Source organism: Oncorhynchus nerka, unplaced genomic scaffold (genome assembly GCF_034236695.1).
Source record: "Oncorhynchus nerka isolate Pitt River unplaced genomic scaffold, Oner_Uvic_2.0 unplaced_scaffold_1503, whole genome shotgun sequence".
Classification (NCBI taxonomy): Eukaryota; Metazoa; Chordata; class Actinopteri; order Salmoniformes; family Salmonidae; genus Oncorhynchus; species Oncorhynchus nerka.
The window spans coordinates 333-18,819 of NW_027039811.1; the positions used below are offsets into that span (position 1 = coordinate 333).

Consider the following 18,487-nt stretch of genomic DNA (forward strand, 5'->3'; position numbering starts at 1 on the left):
TCTGCTGCTCTCTCTCTGCCCTCTGCTCTCTCTCGTCTCTCTGTTTTCTGCCCTCTCTCTGTTTTCTGCTCTCTCTCTGTTCTCTGCTCTCTCTCCCTCTGCTCTCTCTGTTCTCTGCTCTCTCACTCCTTCTGCTCTCTCTGCTCTCTCTCTGTTCTCTCTCTCTCTCTTTCTCCCTTTGCTCTCTCTGTTCTCTGCTATCTCTCGTCTCTGTTCTCTGCTCTCTCTCTCCCTCTGCTCCCTCTGCTCTCTCTGCTCTGCTGCTCTCTATTTTATCTGTCTCTCTGCTCTCTCTTTCTCTGCCTCTCTGCTCTCTCTCTCTTATTACTCTCTCTGCTCTCTGCTCACTCTCTGCTCTCTCTGCTCTCCGCTCTCTCTCTGCTCTCTCAGCCTGCTCTCTGCTCGCTCTCTCTCAGCTATCTCTTTCACTCTGCTCTCTCTCTCTCTGCTCTCTCTCTCTTCTCTCTCCCTCTGCTCTCTGCTCTCTTCTCTCCCTCTGGCTCTCTATTTGCTCTCTCTCTCTCTCCTCTCTGCTCTCTCTGCTCTCTCTTCTCTCTCTTTCTGCTCTCATTATCTGCTGTCTCTCTCTGCTCCTCTCTCTCTGCTCTCTGCTCTCTCTTCTCTCTGTTCTATGCTCTCTCTGTTCTCTGCTCTCTCCATCCCTCTGCTCTGTCTGCTCTCTCTCTCTTCTCTCTGTTCTCTGCTCTCTCACTCCCTCTACTTTCTCTGCTCTCTCTGCCCTTTGTTCTCTCTCTCTCTTTGTGCTCTCTCTCTCTCTCTCTCTCTCTCTCTCTGCCTGCTTTCTGCTCTCTCAACTCTCTGCTCTCTTTTCTCTGCTCTCTCTCTGCTCTCTCTCTGCTCTCTCTCTTTTCCCTGCTCTCTGCTCTCTCTGTGTGCTCTGCTCTCTGCTTTCTGCTCTCTTGCTTTTCTCTGCTCTCTGCTCTCTCTCTCTGCTCTCTCTCTTTCTGCTCTCGTTATCTGCGGTCTCTCTCTGCTCCCTCTCTCTATGCTCTCTGCTCTCTCTGTTCTCTGTTCTCTCTCTCCCTCTGCTCCCTCTGCTCTCTCTACTCTCTGCTCTGCTGCTCTCTATTTTATCTGCTCTCTCTGCTCTTCCTCTCTGCTCTCTCTCTTTCTCTGCCCTCTCTCTGCCCTCTCTGCCCTCTCTGCTCTCTCTCTCTTCTCACTCTCTCTGCTCTCTGCTCGCTCGCTCTCTCTGATATCTCTCTCTGCTCTCTCTCTCTCTGTTCTCTCCTCTCTCATTCTGCTATCTCTCTGCTCGCTCTCTCTCTGCTCTTTCTCTCTGCTCTCTCTCTCTCTCCCTCTGCTCTCTCTCTCTGCTCTCTCTCTTTTCTCTCTCCCTATCTGGTCTCTTCTCTCTCCCTCTGCTCTCTGCTCTCTCTCTTTCTGCTCTCATTATCTGCTGTCTCTCTCTGCTCCTCTGTCTCTGCTCTCTGCTTCTCTTCTCTGTTCTCTGCTCTCTCTGTTCTCTGCTCTCTCTCTCCCTCTTCTCTGTCTGCTCTCTTCTTTCTGTTCTCTGCTCTCTCTCTGCCCTCTCTGCCCTGCTCTCTCTCTGCCCTCTCTGCTCTCGCACTCTGTATTATCTCTGCTCTCTCTGCTCTCTCTGATCTCTCTCTCACTCTCTGCTCGCTTTGCTCTCTCAGCCTGCTCTCCGCTCTCTCCCTCCCCCTCTCTCTCTCTCTCTAATGCTCTCTGCCCTCTCTCAGCCTTCTCTCTTCTCTCTGCTTTCGCTCTCTGCTCTCTCAGCCTGCGTTCTGCCTGCTTTCTGCTCTCTCAACTCTCTGCTCTCTTTTTTCTGCTCTCTCTCTGCTCTCTCTCTCTTTTCCCTGCTCTCTTCTCTCTCTCACACACACTCTCTGCTCTCTCGCTTTTCTCTGCTCTCTCTCTCTGCTCTCTCTCTGCTCTCTCTCTCTCTCCCTCTGCTCTCTCTCTTTTCTCTCTCTCTATCTGGTCTCTTCTCTCCCTATCTGGTCTCTTCTCTCTCCCTCTGCTCTCTGCTCCCTCTCTCTCTGCTCTCTTCTCTCTGTTCTCTGCTCTTTCTGTTCTCTGCTCTCTCTCTCCCTCTTCTCTGTCTGCTCTCTTCTCTCTGTTCTCTGCTCTCTCACTCCCTCTGCCTTCTCTGCTCTCTCTTCTCTCTGTTCTCTGCTCTCTCTCTGCCCTTTGTTCTCTCTGCTCTCTGCTCTCTCTGCTCTCGCACTCTCTATTATCTCTGCTCTCTCTGCTCTCTTTGATCTCTCTCTCACTCTCTGCTCGCTTTGCTCTCTCAGCCTGCTCTCCGCTCTCTCCCTCCCCCCTCTCTCTCTCTCTCTCTAATGCTCTCTGCCCTCTCTCAGCCTTCTCTCTTCTCTCTGCTCTCGCTCTTTGCTCTCTCAGCCTGCTTTCTGCCTCTCTGCTCTCTCAACTCTCTGCTCTCTTTTTTCTGCTCTCTCTCTGCTCTCTCTCTCTTTCCCTGCTCTCTGATCTCTCTGTGTGCTCTGCTCTCTTCTCTCTCTCTCACACACTCTCTGCTCTCTCGCTTTCTCTGCTCTCTCTCTGCTCTCTCTCTTTCTGCTCTCGTTATCTGCTGTCTCTCTCTATGCTCTCTGCTCTCTTTTCTCTCTGTTCTCTGCTCTCTCTGTTCTCTGCTCTCTCTCTCCCTGCTCTCTCTGTTCTCTGCTCTCTCTCCTCTCTGTTCTCTGCTCTCTCACTTCCTCTGCTTTCTCTGCTCTCTCTTCTCTCTGTTCTCTGCTCTCTCTGTTCTCTCTCTCTCTCTCTCTCTTCTCTCTGTTCTCTCTGCTCTCTCTCTCTTCTCTCTCTGTTCTCTGCTCTCTCTCTTCTCTCTGTTCTCTCTGCTCTCTCTCTTTCTCTGTTCTCTGCTCTGCTCTCTCTCTGTTTTCTTCTCTCTCTGCCCTTTGTTCTCTCTGCTCTCTGCTCTGCTGTTCTCTCTACCCGCTCTCTCTGCTCTCTCACTCTATTATCTCTGCTCTCTTTGATCTCACTCTCTGCTCTCTCTCTTTGTTCTCGAAGCCTGGTCTCCGCTCCCCCTCCCCTCTCTCTGCTCTCTCTCTCTGCTCTCTCTCTCTTTTCCCCGCTCTCTGCTCTCTCTGTGTGCTCTGCTCTCTTCTCTCTCTCACACACTCTCTGCTCTTATCTCTCTCACACACTCTCTGCTCTCTCCCCACACTCTCTGCTCTCTCTCTCCCACACTCTCTGCTCTCTCTCTCCCACACTCTGCTCTCTCTCTCCCACTCTCTGCTCTCTCTCTCCACACTCTCTGCTCTCTCTCTATTCTCTCTCTCTCCCACACTCTGCTCTCTCTCTCTCTGCTCCCTCTCTCTCCCACACTCTGCTCCCTCTCTCTCTCCCACACTCTGCTCTCGCTCTCTGCTCTCTCTCCCCTCTCTCTCTCTCTGCTCTCTCTCCCACATTCTCTGCTCTATCTATCTTAACAGTGGTTCCAGTTTGGACAATCACCACTTGATGTCAGTGTTAAACCAGAAGTGATGAAAACAACATCACTGCAGAGAGAGAGAGACTAATATACTGATTTACAGTGCATTCAGAAAGTATTCAGACCCTGTTACGGCTTTCTAGTTGTGATGAAGGAGAGTCGGACCAAACTGCAGCGTGTCGATTGCGATCCATGTTTATTTAAACAAACGTAAACACGACTAAACACAACACTACAAAACAATAAACGAAAACCAAACAGCCTATACTTGTGCAAACTAACAGAGAGAGACACATAGGACAGATAGGACAATCACCCACGACAAACTCAAAGAATATGGCTGCCTAAATATGGTTCCCAATCAGAGACAACGATAAGCACCTGCCTCTGATTGAGAACCACTCCAGACAGCCATAGACCTTGCTAGATAACCCCACTTTGCTACAATCCCAAAAACATGCACACCAAAACCCCAAGACAAAAACACACCACAATACAAAAACTCCATGCCACACCTGGCCTGACCCAATACATGAAGAAAAACACAAAATACTAGACCAGGGCGTGACAGACCCCTTGACTTTTTACACATTTTGTCATGTTACAGCCTTATTCTAAAATGGATTAAATGTGTTTTCCTCATCAATCTACACACATAACCCAGAATTACAAAGCAAAAACAGTTTGTGTGAACATTTTTATTTAAAAAAACATAGATCATATTTACATAAGTATTCAGACCCTTTACTCAGCACTTTGTTGAAGCACCTTTGGCAGCGATTACAGCCTTGATTCTTATTGGGTATGATGCTACAAGCTTGGCACACCTGTATTTGGGGAGTTTCTCCCATTCTTCTCTGCAGATCCTCTCAAGCTCTGTCAGGTTGGATTGGGAGCGTCGCTGCACAGCTATTTTCAGTTCTCTCCAGAGATGTTTGATCGGGTTCTGGGCTGTGGATTGGCCACTCAAAGGCATTCAGAGCCTTGTCCAGAAGCCACTCCTGCGTTGTCTTGGCTGTGTGCTGAGGGTCGTTGTCCTTTTGGAAGGTCAACCTTAATCACAAGTCTGAAGTCCTGGCGCTCTGGAGCAGGTTTTCATCAAGGATCTCTCTGTACTTTGCTCTGTTCATCTGTTCACCCGTAATCCTGATTAGTCTCCCAGTCCCTGCAGCTGAAAAACATCCTCACAGCATGATGCTGCCACCACCATACTTCATCGTAGGGATGGTGCCAGGTTACCTCCAGATGTGATGCTTAGCATTCAGTTTGCTTAGCAAACCAGTTAAATCTTGGTTTCAAAAGACCAGAGAATCTTGTTTCTCATGGTCTGAGAGTGCTTTAGGTGCCTTTTGGAAAACTCCAAGCGGACTGTCATGTGCCTTTTACGGAGGACTGGCTTCCATCTGGCCACTCTACCATAAAGGCCTGATTGGTGGAGTGCTGCAGAGATGGTTGTCCTTCTGGAAGGTTCTCCAATCTTCCACCTCCTCGGGTTCTTGCTCAGTCACCTCCCTTGGAGGTTCCAAACGACTTCAATGATGGAGGCCACAGTGTTCTTGGGGACCTTCAATGCTGCATTTATTTTGGTACCCTTTCCCAGATCTGTGCCTCACTACAATCCTGTCTGGGAGCTCTAATACACACACAGTGTCCTGTAGGCCAACGTACTTCCATATACACCCTCCATCTACTACTGCCACTATATATATATATAGACCACCTGATAGAACCCAGGTCTCATCTCTCTATCACTACTAGCCACTACTACTGCCACTATATATATATATAGACCACCTGATAGAACCAGGTCTCATCTCTCCATCCACTACTACTGCACTACTAGCTCATCTCTCCACTACTACTAGCCACTATATATATATATATATATAGACCACCTGATAGAACCCAGGTCTCATCTCTCCATCACTACTAGCCACTACTACTGCCACTATATATATATATATATATATAGACCACCTGATAGAACCCAGGTCTCATCTCTCCATCACTACTAGCAACTACTACTGCCACTATATATATATATATATAGACCACCTGATAGAATCCAGGTCTCATCTCTCTATCACTACGAGCCACTACTACTGCCACTATATATATATAGACCACCTGATAGAACCCAGGTCTCATCTCTCCATCACTACTAGCCACTACTACTGCCACTATATATATATATATATATATATATATAGACCACCTGATAGAACCCAGGTCTCATCTCTCTATCAGTACTAGCCACTACTACTGCCACTATATATATATAGACCACCTGATAGAACCCAGGTCTCATCTCTCCATCACTACCAGCCTAGATAAAGGCAGAACAAAGCTTGCTGAAGAAAGAGGGGGGAACAGAAAGTTAGGTCGTCATCAGACATTCAATAGTCAGAGTAGGTTTGAGCTCTGATCAGTTATCAGGCCTAGGCTACATGCTCTGTCCTGCTGCAACGTTATTTGAACTGATCTGAGACCGTTTTCCCAAAAGCATCTTAAAGCTCAGTTCATCGTTCAGAACCTTCCTACCTACTGGCCTATAATGGGCATCTGAGTGGCGCAGCGGTCTGGCACTGCATCACAGTGATAGAGGTGTCACTACAGACCATGGTTTGATTCCAGGCTGTATCACAGTGGTCTAAGGCACTGCATCACAGTGATAGAGGTGTCACTACAGACCCTGGTTTGATTCCAGGCTGTATCACAGTGGTCTAAGGCACTGCATCACAGTGATAGAGGTGTCACTACAGACCATGGTTTGATTCCAGGCTGTATCACAGTGGTCTAAGGCACTGCATCACCGTGATAGAGGTGTCACTACAGACCATGGTTTGATTCCAGGCTGTATCACAGTGGTCTAAGGCACTGCATCACAGTGATAGAGGTGTCACTACAGACCCTGGTTTGATTCCAGGCTGTATCACAGTGGTCTAAGGCACTGCATCACAGTGATAGAGGTGTCACTACAGACCCTGGTTTGATTCCAGGCTGTATCACAGTGGTCTAAGGCACTGCATCACAGTGATAGAGGTGTCACTACAGACCCTGGTTTGATTCCAGGCTGTATCACATCCGGCTGTGATTGGGAGTCTCATAGGGCGGCGCAAAATTTGGCCCAGTGTCGTCAGGTTTGGCCCAGTGTCATCCAGGTTTGGCCCAGTGTCGTCCAGGTTTGGCCCAGTGTCGTCCAGGTTTGGCCCAGCGTCATCCAGGTTTGGCCCAGTGTCGTCCAGGTTTGGCCCAGTGTCGTCCAGGTTTGGCCCAGTGTCGTCCAGGTTTGGCCCAGCGTCGTCCAGGTTTGGCCCAGTGTCGTCCAGGTTTGGCCCAGCGTCGTCCAGGTTTGGCCCAGTGTCGTCCAGGTTTGGCCCAGCGTCGTCCAGGTTTGGCCCAGCGTCGTCCAGGTTTGGCCCAGCGTCGTCCAGGTTTGGCCCAGCGGCGTCCAGGTTTGGCCCAGCGTCGTCCAGGTTTGGCCGGTGTCGGGCATCATTGTAAAGAAGAATTTGTTCTTAACTGACCCAGTTAAATGAAGGTCACATAAACACATTTAATAAATAATATAATGTTCTGTGAACTGATCTGGGACCAGTTAAATAAAGGTCACATAAACACATTTAATAAATGATATAATGTTCTGTGAACTGATCTGGGACCAGTTAAATAAAGGTCACATAAACACATTTAATAAATGATATAATGTTCTGTGAACTGATCTGGGACCAGTTAAATGAAGGTCACATAAACACATTTAATAAATGATATAATGTTCTGTGAACTGATCTGGGACCAGTTAAATGAAGGTCACATAAACACATTTAATAAATAATATAATGTTCTGTGAACTGATCTGGGACCAGTTTCCCAACCGCATATTAAGGCAAAGTTAACCTTCATAGGAGCATCGTTAAATCTCTTTCCCAAAACCATCGTTATTCACGTTGCACCTGAAAACAGTTGTAATGTACCTCCTGCCTCAGCCCAGGCATAGAGCAGGTTAAACCATGGTTATTCAGGTTGCACCTGAAAACAGTTGTAATGTACCTCCTGCCTCAGCCCAGGCATAGAGCAGGGAAATGCATCGTTAGATGCTTATTTGCCCTCCATCGTCACGTTATACACAGAAGATCCCCGCTAAACAAAGAATCACATGGTTTATCAGTTGAGTACTGGATTGGGTGCATTTCATGTTCAATCAATTGACGTCTATTTTGCTACTTGTAGGCTACTGTCTGTAATTTGTCTCAGTATATTTTATGATGTGTAGCCTGGAAAATGATTTGTTTTATTTAATCAAGGTTAAAAGATTAACGTTTCAGCTTTCATCAGAATAATCACACAAAGCGAATGGACAAGTTAAATGTATTTCAGTATGATTGAAATAGGACTATAGCCTGCTGTTTATATTGTAATGTATTAAAGCAGTCATCTTGGTTTCAATTTGATATTAAAGTTTTACTTGAAAAGGTTAACATTCCCTGTCGGTGACTGTTGTCAGCACCTCACAACCCAAAGCTGTTCACACCACTACCAATCAACCACAACCAGAGCTGTCCACACCACTACCAATCAACCACAACCAGAGCTGTTCACACCACTACCAATCAACCACAACCAGAGCTGTTCACACCACTACCAATCCCCCACAAGCAGAGCTGTCCACACCACTACCAATCAACCACAACCAGAGCTGTCCACACCACTACCAATCAACCACAACCAGAGCTGTCCACACCACTACCAATCAACCACAACCAGAGCTGTCCAGACCACTACCAATCAACCACAACCAGAGCTGTCCAGACCACTACCAATCAACCACAACCAGAGCTGTCCACACCACTACCAATCAACCACAACCAGAGCTGTCCAGACCACTACCAATCAACCACAACCAGAGCTGTCCACACCACTACCAATCAACCACAACCAGAGCTGTCCACACCACTACCAATCAACCACAACCAGAGCTGTCCAGACCACTACCAATCAACCACAACCAGAGCTGTCCACACCACTACCAATCAACCACAACCAGAGCTGTCCACACCACTACCAATCAACCACAACCAGAGCTGAGAGTCTAGGAGGAACCATACACCTGCCTCTCAAACCCTCCCTGACCTGTGTGTGTTAACTCCTGAGAGTCTAGGGGAACCATACACCTGCCTCTCAAACCCTCCCTGACCTGTGTGTGTTAACTCCTGAGAGTCTAGGAGGAACCATAAACCTGCCTCTCAAACCCTCCCTGACCTGTGTGTGTTAACTCCTGAGAGTCTAGGGGAACCATAAACCTGCTCTCAAACCCTCCGTGTGTGTGTTAACTCCTGAGAGTCTAGGGGGAACCATAAACCTGCCTCTCAAACCCTCCGTGTGTGTGTTAACTCCTGAGAGTCTAGGAGGAACCATAAACCTGCCTCTCAAACCCTCCCTGACCTGTGTGTGTTAACTCCTGAGAGTCTAGGAGGAACCATAAACCTGCCTCTCAAACCCTCCCTGACCTGTGTGTGTTAACTCCTGAGAGTCTAGGAGGAACCATAAACCTGCCTCTCAAACCCTCCCTGACCTGTGTGTGTTAACTCCTGAGAGTCTAGGGGGAACCATAAACCTGCCTCTCAAACCCTCCGTGTGTGACCTGTGACCTGAAAGGACATCTGCCCATCCTTTCCACTCTGCAGGTCACACAATACTGTCAGTCTCCATCTAGCAGTTAGAGAGAGGAACATCTCTGTCTGTACTGTCAGTCTCCATCTAGCAGTTAGAGGAACATCTCTGTCTCTACAATACTGTCAGTCTCCATCTAGCAGTTACAGAGAGGAACATCTCTGTCTCTACAATACTGTCAGTCTCCATCTAGCAGTTACAGAGAGGAACATCTCTGTCTCTACAATACTGTCAGCCTCCATCTAGCAGTTACAGAGAGGAACATCTCTGTCTCTACAATACTGTCAGTCTCCATCTAGCAGTTACAGAGAGGAACATCTCTGTCTGTACTGTCAGTCTTCCATCACCATTCCATTACCATTCCACTACCAATCCATCACCATTCCATTACCATTCCATCACCATTCCACTACCATTCTGTTTACCATTCCATCACCATTCTGTTTACCATTCCATCACCATTATGTTTACCATTCCATCACCATTCCACTACCATTATGTTTACCATTCCACTACCATTATGTTTTCCATTCCATCACCATTCCACTACCATTATGTTTACCATTCCACTACCATTCTGTTTTCCATTCCATCACCATCCCACTACCATTCTGTTTACCATTCCACTACCATTCTGTTTTCCATTCCATCATCATTCCACTACCTTTCCATTCCCATTCCATCACCATTCCATCATCATTCCACTACCTTTCCACTACCATTCCATCACTATTCCATCACCATTCCATCACCATTCCACTACCATTATGTTTACCATTCCACTACCATTATGTTTACCATTCCACTACCATTCCATCACCATTCCACTACCATTCTGTTTACCATTCCACTACCTTTCCACTACCATTCCATCACCATTCCACTACCATTCTGTTTACCATTCTACTACCTTTCCACTACCATTCCATCACCATTCCACTACCATTCTGTTTACCATTCCACTACCTTTCCACTACCATTCCACTACCATTCCATCACCATTCCACTACCATTCTGTTTACCATTCCATCACCATTCCATTACCATTCCATCACCATTCCATCACCATTCCATCACCATTCCATTGCCATCCACTTCCACAGTTCTTTACTAAAAACATATTTATTTGTTACATTTGACTGTGTAAAACCTAGCAGTACTACTGATTTCTCTGAGAGTGAGGCAGATATATATTATTACTGTATAAAACCTAGCAGTACTACTGATTACTCTGAGAGTGAGGCAAATATATATTATTACTGTATAAAACCTAGCAGTTCTACTGATTACTCTGAGAGTGAGGCAGATATATATTATTACTGTGTAAAACCTAGCAGTACTACTGATTTCTCTGAGAGTGGGGCAGATATATATTATTACTGTGTAAAACCTAGCAGTACTACTGATTTCTCTGAGAGTGAGGCAGATATATATTATTACTGTGTAAAACCTAGCAGTACTACTGATTTCTCTGAGAGTGAGGCAGATATATATTATTACTGTGTAAAACCTAGCAGTACTACTGATTTCTCTGAGAGTGGGGCAGATATATATTATTACTGTGTAAAACCTAGCAGTACTACTGATTTCACTGAGAGTGAGGCAGATATATATTATTACTGAATAAAACTGTTACTGTAATTTAATGATGACAATGTGTTTTCATTAATTCAAAACCCTTAATCTATTTTATGAGAATTTGTAAGATTCTTGTTTGCATAAAATAGACGGAGACCAGTCTTTTCAATAATAGGTAACATAATTTATTCTCGGAGCGCGCTGCCACTTCACCACGAGCAACAGTTTATATACAAAACATGACGTCATTTCATTGTTTTAACAGAATCCCCTCCTCTCGACAGGGACAAAGTGAGGTAAAAGTTCATTCTAACTTACTAACACACTCCCAGGTAACTTTTGACCCCTCAACATTATCGATCACCACTGAGCTGACAGTTCTAATTAACAGAAAAATTAGGAATGCACTCACTGTCTTATCTAAAAACCCCAGAGCTCAGTTCCGTAGGTTCAACCATAGGTTAACTACCTTATGTGTTTACACAGTCCACAACCCATTAGTTTCTGCCTAGTTGGAATGGTGTTCATTAACTTTAATTACTCCTTGTCCGTGTCTCACAATCCTTCTTATGAACTCATATTGTTAGTCAGATATAATAAAACAGAGTAAAAGTTTACTTAGTTAGAGTTCTATTTTAAATGGGGATATTGTTTATTCATTTATTCATAATAATTCTAACAATCCACCCTAAAAATGACAAAACAATTCATACCATCATTAAACACTAAAAGGAAATGTCAATGATATCCTAGGAATAATACAAACCAATACACGTATGTACACACGATCAACGCCCGTGACTGTTTTAACCTACATCAGAATCAGAACACTTCTTATCAGGATTTTCGTTACAATCGTCATTTCAAAACAGTCCATACATTGAAATATGAATAACCTAAATCTCCTAAACATCAAATATTGTCTCGTCAACATAATTAACCTCTTGCTTCTACCCTCTACTTTTTTGAACATTCTGTTAAAAATCGCGCAACATTTCAGCGCCCTGCTACTCATGCCGGGAATATAGTATATGCATTTGCTTAGTCTGTGTGGATAGAAAACACTCAGACGTTTATAAAACTGGTTAAATCACTGCTGTGGCTTTACCAGAACGGCATTTACATCGAAAAGCACAGGAAAAACTGATCACTGAAAATGGAAAAATATATTGCTGCGCTACTTGAACCCACTGATAAAGGTGAACCACAATTAATGAGGCTGAGGTTGCAGTACCTACAGCTTCCACACGGTGTCTAGAGTCTTGTCATTTGCCTACGAGTTTTTTCTTGGTCAAACACATGCAAGGCAGCGCATTTCTTCAGGTCTAGGACCGGATATTTTGGTTGAGTTTCTAGCCGGACATTTTTCCAGACGGACAGCTAATGATTTTTACATCGCCTCCTGATGAATTTTATCGCTTATTAACGTTTACTAATACCTAAAGTTGCATTACGAAAGTATTTCGAAGTGTTTTGTGAAAGTTTATCGTCGACTTTTTGAATTTTAAAAAATGACGTTACGTTATGAAACGCTGTTCTTTTCGTTTATCACACAGTCTACATATAATGATATCTAGGCTATATATGGACCGATTTAATCGAAAAAAAGACCCAATAGTGTTTATGGGACATCTAGGAGTGCCAACAAAGAAGATGGTGAAAGGTAATGAATGTTTTCTATTTTATTGTGCGGTTTGTGTAGCGCCGAATATGCTAATTATTTTGTTTACATCCCTGCGGGTCTTTTGTGTTGTAGTGTATTGTTACATGCTATCAGATAATAGCTTCTTATGCTTTCGCCGAAAAGCATTTTAAAAATCTGTCTTGTTGCCTGGATTCACAACGAGTGTAGCTTTAATTCAATACCCTGCATGTGTATTTTAATGAACGTTTGAGTTTTAACTAATACTATTAGCATTTAGTGTAGCGCATTTGCATTTCCAGAGCTCTAGTTGGGACGCAAGCGTCCCGAGTAGAAGCAAGAGGTTAAAAGATCCGGATTCCTCCACTGGACCCGGGGTCCTGTATTCATCATTCCACTGGTCAGAGCTTAGAATTTGTCACCAAAGCCCCATATACTACCCACCATTGCGACCTGTACGCTCTCGTTGGCTGGCCCTCGCTTCATACTCGTCGCCAAACCCACTGGCTCCATGTCATCTACAAGACCCTGCTAGGTAAAGTCCCCCTTATCTCAGCTCGCTGGTCACCATAGCATCTCCCACCTGTAGCACACGCTCCAGCAGGTATATCGCTCTAGTCACCCCCAAAACCAATTCTTTCTTTGGCCGCCTCTCCTTCCAGTTCTCTGCTGCCAATGACTGGAACGAACTACAAAAATCTCTGAAACTGGAAACATTTATCTCTCTCACTAGCTTTAAGCACCAACTGTCAGAGCAGCTCACAGATGACTGCACCTGTACATAGCCCACCAATAATTTAGCCCAAACAACTACCTCTTTCCCAACTGTATTTAATTAATTTATTTATTTTGCTCCTTTGCACCCCATTATTTTTATTTCTACCTTGCACATTCTTCCATTGCAAATCTACCATTCCAGTGTTTTACTTGCTATATTGTATTTACTTCGCCACCATGGCCTTTTTTGCCTTTACCTCCCTTATCTCACCTCATTTGCTCACATCGTATATAGACCTGTTTCTACTGTATTATTGACTGTATGTTTGTTTTACTCCATGTGTAACTCTGTGTCGTTGTGTGTGATGAACTGCTTTGCTTTATCTTTGTTATGGTTTTCTTCTGGTGAAGGAGAGGAGGACCAAAATGCAGCGTGGTTATTCATAAAAATCTTTAATGAAAGATGAAACTACGAACAATATACAAAAACAAGAAACGTGAAAAACCGAAACAGCCCTATCTGGTGCAACAAACACAGAGATAGGAACAATCACCCACGAAATACCTAAAGAATATGGCTGCCTAAATATGGTTCCCAATCAGAGACAACGATAACCACCTGCCTCTGATTGAGAACCACTCCAGGCAACCATAGACTTACCTAGACTACTATACTAAACACAACCCCATCAATCTACAAAACCCCTAGACAAGACAAACACATAATTCACCCATGTCACACCCTGGCCTAACCACAATAATAAAGAGAACACAGAATACTAAGGCCAGGGCGTGACAGTACCCCCAAAGGTGCGGACTCCCGGTCGCACACTTAAACCCATAGGGCAGGGTCTGGGTGGGCGTCTGTCCACGGTGGCGGCTCTGGCGCTGGACGTGGACCCCACTCCAACACAGTCTTAGTCCGCTTACTTCGCGTCCTTAGATTGGAGACCCTCGCCGCCGACCTTGGCCTACTAACCTTAACCAAGGGCCCCACTGGACTGAGGTAGCTCCGGACTGAGGTAGCTCGGGACTGAGGTAGCTCCGGACTGAGGTAGCTCGGGACTGAGGGGTAGCTCGGGACTGAGGGGTAGCTCGGGACTGAGGTAGCTCGGGACTGAGGTAGCTCCGGACTGAGGTAGCTCCGGACTGAGGTAGCTCGGGACTGAGGTAGCTCCGGACTGAGGTAGTTCGGGACTGAGGGGTAGCTCGGGACTGAGGGGTAGCTCGGGACTGAGGGGTAGCTCGGGACTGAGGGGTAGCTCGGGACTGAGGCAGCTCGGGACTGAGGGGCAGCTCGGGACTGAGGGGTAGCTCGGGACTGAGGGGTAGCTCAAGACTGAGAGGAAGCTCAGGAGGGGGGGTGATGGGGAGTAACCCCATGACTCTGGACCAGGAGGTTGATCCCAGTGATAGAGACAGAGGTTGGTGATGGGGGGTAACCCCATGACTCTAGACCAGTAGGTTGATCCCAGTAGTAGAGACAGAGGGTGGTGGATGGGGGGAGTAACCCCATGACTCTGGACCAGAAGGTTGATCCCAGTGGTAGAGACAGAGGGTGGTGGATGCGGGGGTAACCCCATGACTCTGGACCAGAAGGTTGATCCCAGTGTTAGAGACACTCTTTAAACTCTATCCCAAACCTTAACCATTCATAATGAGGCCCTAACCTTAATGTTTAAACTCTATCCCAAACCTTAACCATTCATAATGAGGCCCTAACCTTAATGTTTAAACTCTATCCCAAACCTTAACCATTCATAATGAGGCCCTAATCTTAATGTTTAAACTCTATCCCAAACCTTAACCATTCATAATGAGGCCCAACACATTGTGTTAACACATCCGTGACCAACTACAGTGGGGCAAAAAAGTATTTAGTCAGCCACCAATTGTGCAAGTTCTCCCTCTTAAAAAGATGAGAGAGGCCTGTAATTTTCATCATAGGTACACTTCAACTATGACAGACAAAATGAGGAAAAAAATCCAGAAAATCACATTTTTAATTTATTTATTAGCAAATTATGGTGGAAAATAAGTATTTGGTTAATAACAAAAGTTTACACAGGAACTCATATCTCTCAGAGAGTCACTATTCCACTGAGACCTAATTGAAACACAAAGCAGAAAATGGAATCAGAGCTGTGTGTGTCATTCTTATTGAAAGTCCTGTTAACTCTCTCACAAAAACACACGCTTGCACGCACGCACACACACACACACCCCTCTAGCTCAATCTAGCCATCTCTGGTCACTGTCAGTAGCTAGTTAATGAGAAGGGGACTAAAATCAATATACACACCTTGGGAGGAATTCCTGATTACCTGTCTGTCTGTCTGTCTGTCTGTCTGTCTGTCTGTCTGTCTGTCTGTCTGTCTGTCTGTCTGTCTGTCTGTCTGTCTGTCTGTCTGTCTGTCTGTCTGTCTGTCTGTCTGTCTGTCTGTCTGTCTGTCTGTCTGTCTGTCTGTCTGTCTGTCTGTCTGTCTGTCTGTCTGTCTGTCTGTCTGTCTGTCTCTGTCTGTCTGTCTGTCTGTGCGTCTGTCTGTCTGTCTGTCACACCTCTGTCTGTCTGTCTGTCTGTCTGTCTGTCTGTCTGTCTGTCTGTCTGTCTGTCTGTCTGTCTGTCTGTCTGTCTGTCTGTCTGTCTGTCTCTGTCTCTGTCTCTGTCTGTCTGTCTGTCTGTCTGTCTGTCTCTCTCTCTCTCTCTCTCTCTCTCTGCTCTCCCTCCACAGCAACAGTAATATCATAGAGAGTCACTGATGTCACCCAGCCCATCAGGGCTCAAAGGCCCCCAATTACCAAACATAAAGCAAATTCCACACATCCTCTCTCTCGCTCTTCCCTCTGTTCTGACTCTCTCCCCTCCCTCTCTCTCTCTCTTTCCATCTGTTCTGACTCTCTACCCTCCCTCTCTCTCTTTTCCCTCTGTTCTGACTCTCTACCCTCCCTCTCTCTTTCCCTCTGTTCTGACTCTCTACCCTCCCTCCCTCCCTCTCTCTCCTCCCTCTCTCGCTCTTCCCTCTGTTCTGACTCTCTCCCCTCCCTCTCTCTCTCTCTCTCTTTCCATCTGTTCTGACTCTCTACCCTCCCTCTCTCTCTCTTTCCCTCTGATCTGACTCTCTCCCTCCCTCTCTCTCTCGTTCCTCTGTTCTGACTCTCTACCCTCCCTCTCTCTCTCTTTCCTCTGTTCTGACTCTCTACCCTCCCTCTCACTCTCTTTCCCTCTGATCTGACTCTCTCCCCTCCCTCTCTCTCTCTTTCCCTCTGTTCTGACTCTCTCCCTCCCTCTCTCTCTCTCTTTCCCTCTGTTCTGACTCTCTCCCCTCCCTCTCTCTCTCTCTCTCTCTTTCCCTCTGTTCTGACTCTCTCCCCTCCCTCTCTCTCCTTCCCTCTGTTCTGACTCTCTACCCTCTCTTTCTCTCTCTCTTTCCCTCTGTTCTGACTCTCTACCCTCCCTCCCTCCCTCTCTCCTCCCTCTCTCGCTCTTCCCTCTGTTCTGACTCTCTCCCCTCCCTCTCTCTCTCTTTCCATCTGTTCTGACTCTCTACCCTCGCTCTCTCTCTCTTTCCCTCTGATCTGACTCTCTCCCCGCCCTCTCTCTCTCGTTCCCTCTGTTCTGACTCTCTCCCCTCCTCTCTCTTTCCCTCTGTTCTGACACTCTCCCCTCCCTCTCTCTCTCTCTTTCCCTCTGTTCTGACTCTCTACCCTTCCTCTCTCTCTCTCTCTTTCCCTCTGTTCTGACTCTCTCCCCTCCCTCTCTCTCTCTCTCTTTCCCTCTGTTCTGACACTCTTCCCTCCCTCTCTCTCTCTCTCGTTCCCTCTGTTCTGACACTCTCCCCTCCCTCTCTCTCTCTCTTTCCCTCTGTTCTGACTCTCTCTTTCCCTCTGTTCTGACTCTCAACCCTCCCTCTCTCTCTTTCCCTCTGTTCTGACACTCTACCCTCCCTCTCTCTCTCTCTTTCCCTCTGTTCTGACTCTCTCCCCTCCCTCCCTCTCTCTCTCTTTCCCTCTGTTCTGACTCTCTCCCCTCCCTCTCTCTCTTTCCATCTGTTCATACTCTCTACCATCCCTCTGTTATGACTCATTACCCTCCCTCTCTCTCTTTCAATCTGTTCTGACTCTCTACCCTCCCTCTGTTCTGACTCTCTACCCTCCCTCTCTCTCTCTTTCCCTCTGTTGCGACTCTCATCTCTCTCTCTCTCTCTTTCTCTCTGTTCTGACTCTCTCCCCTCCATCTCTCTCTTTCCCTCTGTTCTGACTCTCTACCCTCCATCTCTCTCTTCCCTCTGTTCTGACTCTCTCCCCTCCATCTCTCTCTTTCCCTCTGTTCTGACTCTCTACCCTCCCTCTGTTCTGACTCTCTACCCTCCCTCTCTCTCTCTTTCCCTCTGTTCTGACTCTCATCTCTCTCTCCTCTCTCTCTCTCTCTGTTCCGACTCTCTCCCCTCCATCTCTCTCTTCCCTCTGTTCTGACTCTCTCCCCTCCATCTCTCTCTTTCCCTCTGTTCTGACTCTCTCCCCTCCATCTCTCTCTTCCCTCTGTTCTGACTCTCTCCCCTCCATCTCTCTCTTTCCCTCTGTTCTGACTCTCTACCCTCCATCTCTCTCTTTCCCTCTGTTCTGACTCTCTACCCTCCCTCTCTCTCTTTCCCTCTGTTCTGACTCTCTACCCTCCATCTCTCTCTTCCCTCTGTTCTGACTCTCTCCCCTCCATCTCTCTCTTTCCCTCTGTCTGACTCTCTACTCTCCCTCTCTCTCTGTGATATCTACTTTTTTTTAAATAAAAATGTTCACACATAAAGTGAACCGTTTTTGCTTTGTAATTCTGCGTTATTGTGTGTAGATTGATGAGGGGAAAAACACATTTAATTCATTTTAGAATAAGGCTGTAACGTGACAAAATGTGTAAAAAGTCAAGGGGTCTGAATACTTTCTGAATGTTACTGAATACTTTGTGAATGTTACTGTATATCAGTATATTAGACTCTCTCTCTCTCTCTCTCTCTGCAGTGATGTTCTTTTCATCACTTCTGGTTGAACACTGCCATCAAGTGGTGATTGTCCAAACTGCACCACTGTTAAGATAAGAGAAAGTGAGAGATAGAGAGAGAAAAAAGTGGGAGAGAGAGAGGCAGAGAGCAGAGTGTGGGAGAGAGAGAGCAGAGAAGAGAGATTAGAGTGTGGGAGAGAGAGAGCAGAGTGTGGAGAGAGAGCAGAGAGAGAGCAGAGTGTGTGGGAGAGAGAGAGCAGAGTGTGTGGGAGAGAGAGAGAGCAGAATGTGGGAGAGAGAGAGCAGAGAGAGAGCAGAGTGTGTGGGAGAGAGAGCAGAAGTGTGAGAGAGAGAGAGAGAGAGAGAGAGAGAGAGAGCAGAGAAAGAGCAGAGCAGAGAGCAGAGAGAGAGAGAAAGAGAGCAGAGAGAGAGCAGAGAGCAG

At 46.3% G+C, this 18,487-nt stretch overlaps 1 long non-coding RNA gene across 1 annotated transcript; it reads right to left on the minus strand.

The window, feature by feature from the left end:
- Nucleotides 1-17,615: 17,615 nt before the first annotated feature.
- LOC135568541 (uncharacterized) lies at nt 17,616-18,174 on the minus strand. Its single transcript, XR_010462671.1, has 2 exons — nt 18,084-18,174; nt 17,616-18,039 (listed from the first exon to the last, which is right to left on the minus strand). It is a non-coding gene; the product is annotated as an uncharacterized LOC135568541 (long non-coding RNA).
- Nucleotides 18,175-18,487: the final 313 nt, after the last annotated feature.